The 7268-nt window shown below is 43.8% G+C and overlaps 1 pseudogene; it reads left to right on the top strand.

The window, feature by feature from the left end:
• The first annotated feature begins 494 nt into the window (after nt 1-494).
• Nucleotides 495-2211, top strand: LOC111950958 (uncharacterized; annotated as a pseudogene).
• The last annotated feature ends 5057 nt before the right edge of the window (nt 2212-7268 follow it).

Below are 7268 nucleotides of genomic sequence, written 5' to 3'. Positions count from 1 at the left end.
CACAGCAACAGCGTCGGGACATCACATGCGCTAAGGGGCTAGGACTAGCTTAAGCGCCAACACCAACACCAACGATAGGCTGGGTGAGTCTAAACCACGCCCAGTCTCTACTCTGACAGGCCGGCTCGGAAGCGGGAACTATCTCTGTCATGAGTATATTATAATATCTTTGTCAGGAACAAGTGTCTTCTCTGTTTTCATCCTGCGTGATGTTACAGTGAACCCGTATATACGGAAATTGCATTTGCCATTTATTAACTTTTGAATGAAACAATTATTTTAACCAAGTTCAGGTGTGATATTGTTCCTATCTCAGTTGAACCTTCGCAGCCTTAACATAATGCAACACTTTTTGTTGTTACTCCCTTCCATCGATATCACGCTGAAATCAATAGAACGGGGCAAACATTTGGGGTGTAGCKCCAAWTATTGTCTATTATAYTGAGAAGATATTTGAGTGACCGCTCTAACAATGGAAATACATGTCCTCAAAGATGGAAGGCAGGCGGGAGGAGGCGAGATCAGGTGGGACCATTCTAACCTACGAGCGGGCAGATACGCGTGTGAACYGTAGCAAGCTATTTGCTTTAGTTATCGAGACCATCGATCTCTGTCGAAGGAGGAGCTGGATTTGACATATTGTGTATATCTATTTCTTCTGAACACATTTCCGTTTGTTGGCAATGTCAATTTTCGAATAAATAAAAAATACTTACTTTTATGTTCGCTAGCTGGACAGGCAAGCTGGACAGGCAAACTGAACTAAACTGTAAACCAATCGAAACTTGTGTACTATCTCTGCTGATCAAGTCTGCCAATCACGTCATCCATATCTAAGGTAGTAGACTGCTGGTGACAGAGAAAGAGATCTCTGTCCGACAAACTGCTATCAGGTAAAGTATATATACATGGACATGTCAACATTTTATGTACTGACCTTTATCTGTTGACAGGACAGACTGGTACAGATAAGCCTCTGGGGCGAGACTGAATAGAGAAAAGACGGGCCAKGGCTGACCCAGACTTGACCAGACTACCACTGATTGTTAAAATGACTGACATAAGGGTACTGGGGGTAAAGTTTGACCGGGAGGGAGGAGGGAGCGGTAATTGGAGTGGGATCCTGGGGACAGTAYGACAGAGACTGGGTTTTTGGGGACTTCGACAGCTGACTTTTGAGGCCAAGGTATTAATCATTAAAGCTGTGATTTTACCTGTGCTTTAATTAATCAGTTCTGTTTTTATCCCCCCACGAACAACTCTTTTAGCTCTGGAACGGATGCTGTTTTACTTCCTGTGGGGAAGCAAGTGGGAGAGGCTGAGGAGGGAGGTGATCAAGAGACCCAGGACCAAGGGGGGGAAAGGCTTGCCTGACCTCTACTTTTTCCTGGGCAGCCGCTACACAGCGTTACATCTCACTCTTGCCACCTCCCCGGTCAACAACAAGACTCAGGCCCTTGCACGGTTCTGGCTGGGATCTTACCTCAGAACCCTGAGGCTGATCCCAGTYGACCTGCGAGCCCCAGTCTCTTTCCTGCTCCCCACACACTACTCCCAGCTCCAGAAGTTTTTAAGACATTTTAAACTGGAAAGGGAAGCAGTCACGGTTTTRACTGGGCACCGCTCTCYTCTCTCTCTTGTGCAGGAGCGGGAACCAGTGTGTCCAGTGCGCGGGCTTGCTATAGGTGAGCCCGTAACGGTTTGGTGTAACGTGGCCCAGCTCTCCTGAATCGGCACTGGGACCTGTCCTGGATGGTCGCCCACGAGATCCTCCTGGTCAAGGCTGTTATGCACTCCCGGGGCATGGCGAGGATATCCGCGTGCCCCCGACCAGGCTGCGGCCAAGAGGAGTCGGTGAGGCACTTGCTCTGGGAGTGCAGAGCCGCCAGGGACCTGTGGAAGGAAGCAGGCCCCCTGATCTCCCCGTGTCTGCCAGCAGGGGAGGACCTAACACCCCAGCTCATGCTGTATGGGGTAGGCCGAAGGCCTATTCCACCGAAGGCCTTCACCAAGCTCTGGCTCACCCTCACGTGTCTGAAGGAAGCACTGTGGTCCTCCCCCAACTTGCTGGTAGCGAAACGAGTAGAGACCACCCCCCAGGCAGTGGCCATGGTAGCCACGGAAGCCCTGGGATGGTACAGAAGAAAGGGGGCCTCTACCCAAAGCGAAGGGTCCCCCACAACACCCAAGGTCCCGGCGGCCACGGCCTGACAGAGCTGCGGCACCTAGGGCGATGCGCCTAGGGGAGGGATCTCCTCTGGGACCCGAAGAACAGGCCGGTGATTGATTCGGAAGAGCAGGAGGAGGCGAGTTTGATAAGGACTCACCCCGCTCCTGTACAAAGGACCAAAGACAGCTTTTTAACAAAGTTACTTTAAAAAAAAATGTTTTCATGTCTTAAAAATGTTTTACTTTTGTTAAATCATTTGTACACATTTAAAAAATGATTTGATGTTTTAACAACGAAAAGTACTTTTATTCGTGGTTTCCATTGTTTTTAACAACATGTACTTTTTAACAAATTCAAATGTAATACCAAATGCTGTTTTCATGCTTTCATGACGTTTTTATGGGCGGCAGGGTAGCCTAGTGGTTAGAGAGTTGGACTAGTAACCGAAAGGTTGCAAGTTCAAATCCCCGAGCTGACAAGGTACAAATCTGTTGTTCTGCCCCTGAACAGGCAGTTAACCCACTGTTCCTAGGCCGTCATTGAAAATAAGAATTTGTTTTTAACTGACTTGCCTAGTTAAATAAAGCAAAAAATATATGAGCTGTTTTAAAGGAAATGTGACAATAAAACTTTTCCAAAAGAAAAAAAAATATATATTTTTTGTAATCTAACTATTTAGTTAGCTGAACACAGCAACCTTAGTAATGTAGATAGGTAGTTACAACAAGATCTGTTGCTAGCTACCAGGAGCAGATAGCCCTAGCATGTCATTCCCGGGAAAAGGAACGTTTTAGCTATCAGTTTATTCCAAGTATTAATTTAAGACTACAAAAATCTATAGGACAAGTTGTGTAAATCTAATACAGTAATCAAGACAGSACTAACTMATTTCATTCATACTGACAAATAAGAAACGCCACATTACCACTGTTGTAGGATGATTGCAGAGCAGCTTGCCTCAGACTGTCAGGATGTCCATTTTTATTAAGCAAACTACATATCTTTGCTGTGATTATTTATTTGATTAATTCTTGTGTCTCACATGTTCTTTCAGCTCTCCTGTGTCCGGCTCACAGAGATCAACCAAGTACAAGTCACCAAGCATGGGTGGATTCACTCACCTGTGAGGAGAACCATCCTAATGCAGTTTGAACTAGCCCTGCCGTCAATATTTAGACATGCATTTGCCTGTAGTCTTTTCTTTGTGGGTTTGTGTAGTGTAATGCATTTTAGAGTTGAAGAACACCAACTACAGATACACGGGCTGGTTTCAGCATCTCAAAGACTAAAYTCAATGTAGAATCAGTTCATCAGGTTACAAACAGATCATTTTACTATTGTAACATGTAGTGGGGAGAGTTCTATTGTCCCCGTCAGGAGCTTTTGCCGTAGATGGTAGAGTTCTATTGTCCCAGTCGGGAACAATAGCTTTTGCCATAGATGGTAGAGTTCTATTGTCCCAGTCAGGAGCCATAGCTTTTGCGTTCTCGTCTCTGGACCACACAAGCATTAGATTGCATTCTGCTAAGGCCCTTGTCTCTTTCTACATCGGTCAGCTACATTGGTGACCAGTGCTTCGAGAGAGAAAGGGGAATACTGAAGCATGCTTTGATGACAGTTCTACAGTCTCCATCGGAGGCACAGGCCTTTCTGGACTATACGATTTTTGGACTGTAAGACTTCTGGATTGTAAGATTGTGCCCTCCACGGTAGGTTAGACAATATTTAGATACTGGGTTGGCGCCCCCCCTTGGGTTGTGCCGTGGCGGATATCTTTGTGGGCTATACTCGGCCTTGTCTCAGGATGGTGGTCTGGTGGGCTGAAGGATATCCCCTCACGTGGTGTGGGAGCTGTGCTTTTGAAGTGGGTGCAGGGTTATACCCTCCTGCCTGTTGGCCTCGTCAGGGGGTATCAACAGATGGGCGCCACAGTGTTTTCCTGACTCCTCCTGTCTCAGCCTCAGTATTTATGCTGTCAGTAGTTTATGTGTCGGGGGCTAGGGTCAGTCTGTTATAATCTGGAGTATTTCTCCTGTCTTATCCGGTGTCGCTGTGTTGAATTTAAGTACTACTCTCTAAGATTCTCCTTTCTCCTCTTCTTTCTCTCTCTCGGAGGACCTGAGCCTAGGACCATGCCTAGAACTACCTGGCATGAATGACTCTTGCTGTCCCCAAGTCCACCTGGCCGTGCTGCTGCTCCAGTTTCAACTGTTCCGCCTGCGGCCTTGGAACCCTGACCGGCCTATGGAACCCTGCTACCTGTCCCAGACCTGCCGTTTTCAACTCTCTAGAGACACAGGGAGCGGTAAGATATCTCTCAACTGATGGCTAATGAAAGCCAACTGACATTTACTCCTAGGTGCTGACCTGTTGCACCCTCGACAACTACTGTGATTATTATTATTTGACCATGCTGGTCATTTATGAATATTTGAACACATCTTCCATGTTCGTATATATATCTGCCACCTGGCACAGCCAGAAGAGACTGGCCACCCCTCGACATAGCCTGGTCTTCCTCTCTAGATTTCTTCCTAGGTGTTTTGGCCTTTCTGAGGGAGTTTTTCTAGCCACCGTGCTTCTACACCTTGCATGCTGCTTGCTGTTGGGTTTTAGGCTGGGTTTCTGTACAGCATTTGAGATATCAGCTGATCTAGAAGGGCTATATAAATATATTTGATACTAAACATTTAGTATACTTAACATCTAGTGTACGTAAAATACTACCTGAGACAACCTTTGCTACGTTCTCTGTAACTCAATAAATGCTGAAACACTATTTGTGATGCTGTTCTTTGTTCGAATGTACAAGCTTAGAACGTCGGAACGTTCTTTACAATGCACTATCAGAGTGAGTCATTAAAACTTGTTTTTCAAGACTCCACAAATAGTTTGAAAGGTCGGTTAGGACATCTACTTTGTGCATGACACAAGTCATTTTTCCAACAAATTGTTTACAGACAGATTATTTCACTTATAATTCACTGTGTCACAATTCCAGTGGTTTAGAAGTTTACACTACACTAAGTTAGACATCGTGTCTTTTAAATAAGAATGGAAAATTCCAGAATTTTTGTTTGGCATAATGACCATTGTTATGTTTGGAGGAAAAAGGGCGACGCTTGCAAGCCGAAGAACACCATCCCCACGTGAACGCACAGGGGGGCAGATCATGTTGTGGGGGTGCTTTGCTGCAGGAGGGACTGGTGCATCTTCACAAAATAATGGGATCATGAGGTAGGAAATTATGGTGGATAATATGAAGCAACATCTCAAGACATCAGTCAGAAAGTTGAAGCTTGGTCGCAAATGGGTCTCCAAATGGATAAGACCAAGCATACTCCAAAGTTGTGGCAAAATGGCTTAAGAACAACAAAGTCTGACCCACTGGGAATGTGATGAAAGAAAAAAGCTGAAATAAATAATTCTAGCTACTATTTTTCTGACATTCCACATTCTTAAAAATAAAGTGGTGATCCTAACTGACCTATAAGACAGGGAATTTTACTAGGATTAAATGTCAGGAATTATGAAAAACTGAGTTTAAATGTATTGTGGCTAAGGTGTATGTAAACTTCTGACTTCAACTGTACATGCATTAAACGTACATTATGAAAACAGTCTCACACTCAGTCATAGTTAGTAAACAATGAATGGATTTGCAAGATTTTGGCACTGTCAACTTTTAGAAGGTATTTGGAAAGTTAATCATAGTTAAACCACCAAAAATATACTCACATTCACTGAACCATTAGTATTTTTTAACCTCAAACATTCATTTCCCAACTGCTTTTTCCAATAATCCTACAGGCTCTTTATCATTTTCCATACCTTATCTTCCAATGCATCCAACATCATGCATGCCGTCCATGGTATTGGGGAGCTGCTATTTGAGAACTCATCTGGTTTAGAAATCAAACCGGTTGTCTTATTGCAGAGCACATTGTACAACTGTTTTTAGAGAAGATTGTTTTGCAAGGTATTCTATATGTGTAGGCTATGCTATATGTACTGGCTAATATGCATACGCAGCTGATGTTTTTAAACCTCCATTCTTTATTTATTTATAGGGGACAATGCACATTAATCAACATCAATATTACAATAATGCAACATCCATGTAAATGTGCCGGGGTTAGCCAAAAACTAATTTGCATACGTAGCCTCTGGGCAGGTAAGTTTACACAGCCTCAGTAYAAATACTCACAAATYTTACWAATTTTATTTAACTAGGCAAATCAGTTAAAAACAAATTCTCATTTACAATGACGGCCTAACCCGGACAACACTGGGCCAATTGTGCGCTGCSCTATGGGACTTCCAATCACGGCMGGTTGTGATACAGCCTGGAATTGAACCAGGGTCTGTAGTGACACCTCTAGTACTGAGATGCAGTKGCTTAGACTGCTGCGCCACTCGGGAGCAATACAAAATACTAATACATTACATCCAATAATATATCATCAACTGTCATCTTACATATGAGTAACCACAGATAACTCATGTGTACAGGTTTGGATAGATTTGAGCCATGCTTTCAATTCAAAAGAATATTTACAATAATCAGTGCAGCCTCAAAAGTCCATGTGCATTGCATTCCAGCATATTGTAGTTCTAACAGAGAAGGCCGATTGATCRATTTTACTGTGTCGAAAAGGAACAACTCAACCCCCTCTAGTTACTGCCCTTGTTATCCTGGAGGTGCTTTCCTTAATAAGCATGATATGCCGGCATAGGGGTGGAGGGGCAAGACCATGCAGGATCCTAAAGACAAAGTTWGCATCTACATACTGCTTAATGCAATTATGTTTGTAAATTATATGACAATGGTGGTAACTGTTAGGTTTGTTATMAAAAATCTTAAGTGTTTGTTTGTAGAGTAGCTCCTGGTTGTGACCAGCATGTGAGRCAATRTCTCAGCTGTTAGAAGATCATAGCATGCATATATAGTTTGGCGGCCTCCAGAGGAAGGAAAGGTCTTATAAACCTAAGGTTGGACAATCCAAACTTAASCGTGTTAACCACCTTCTTCACACGTTTCTTAAATGTCGAGTTGGGAGTTCAAAATGATGCCGATATACCTGAAGTTAGACACAAC

Source organism: Salvelinus sp. IW2-2015, linkage group LG23 (genome assembly GCF_002910315.2).
Source record: "Salvelinus sp. IW2-2015 linkage group LG23, ASM291031v2, whole genome shotgun sequence".
Lineage (NCBI taxonomy): Eukaryota > Metazoa > Chordata > Actinopteri > Salmoniformes > Salmonidae > Salvelinus > Salvelinus sp. IW2-2015.
The sequence above is the reverse complement of the archived record's forward strand: the minus strand, read 5'-3'. Positions and strand labels throughout refer to the sequence as shown.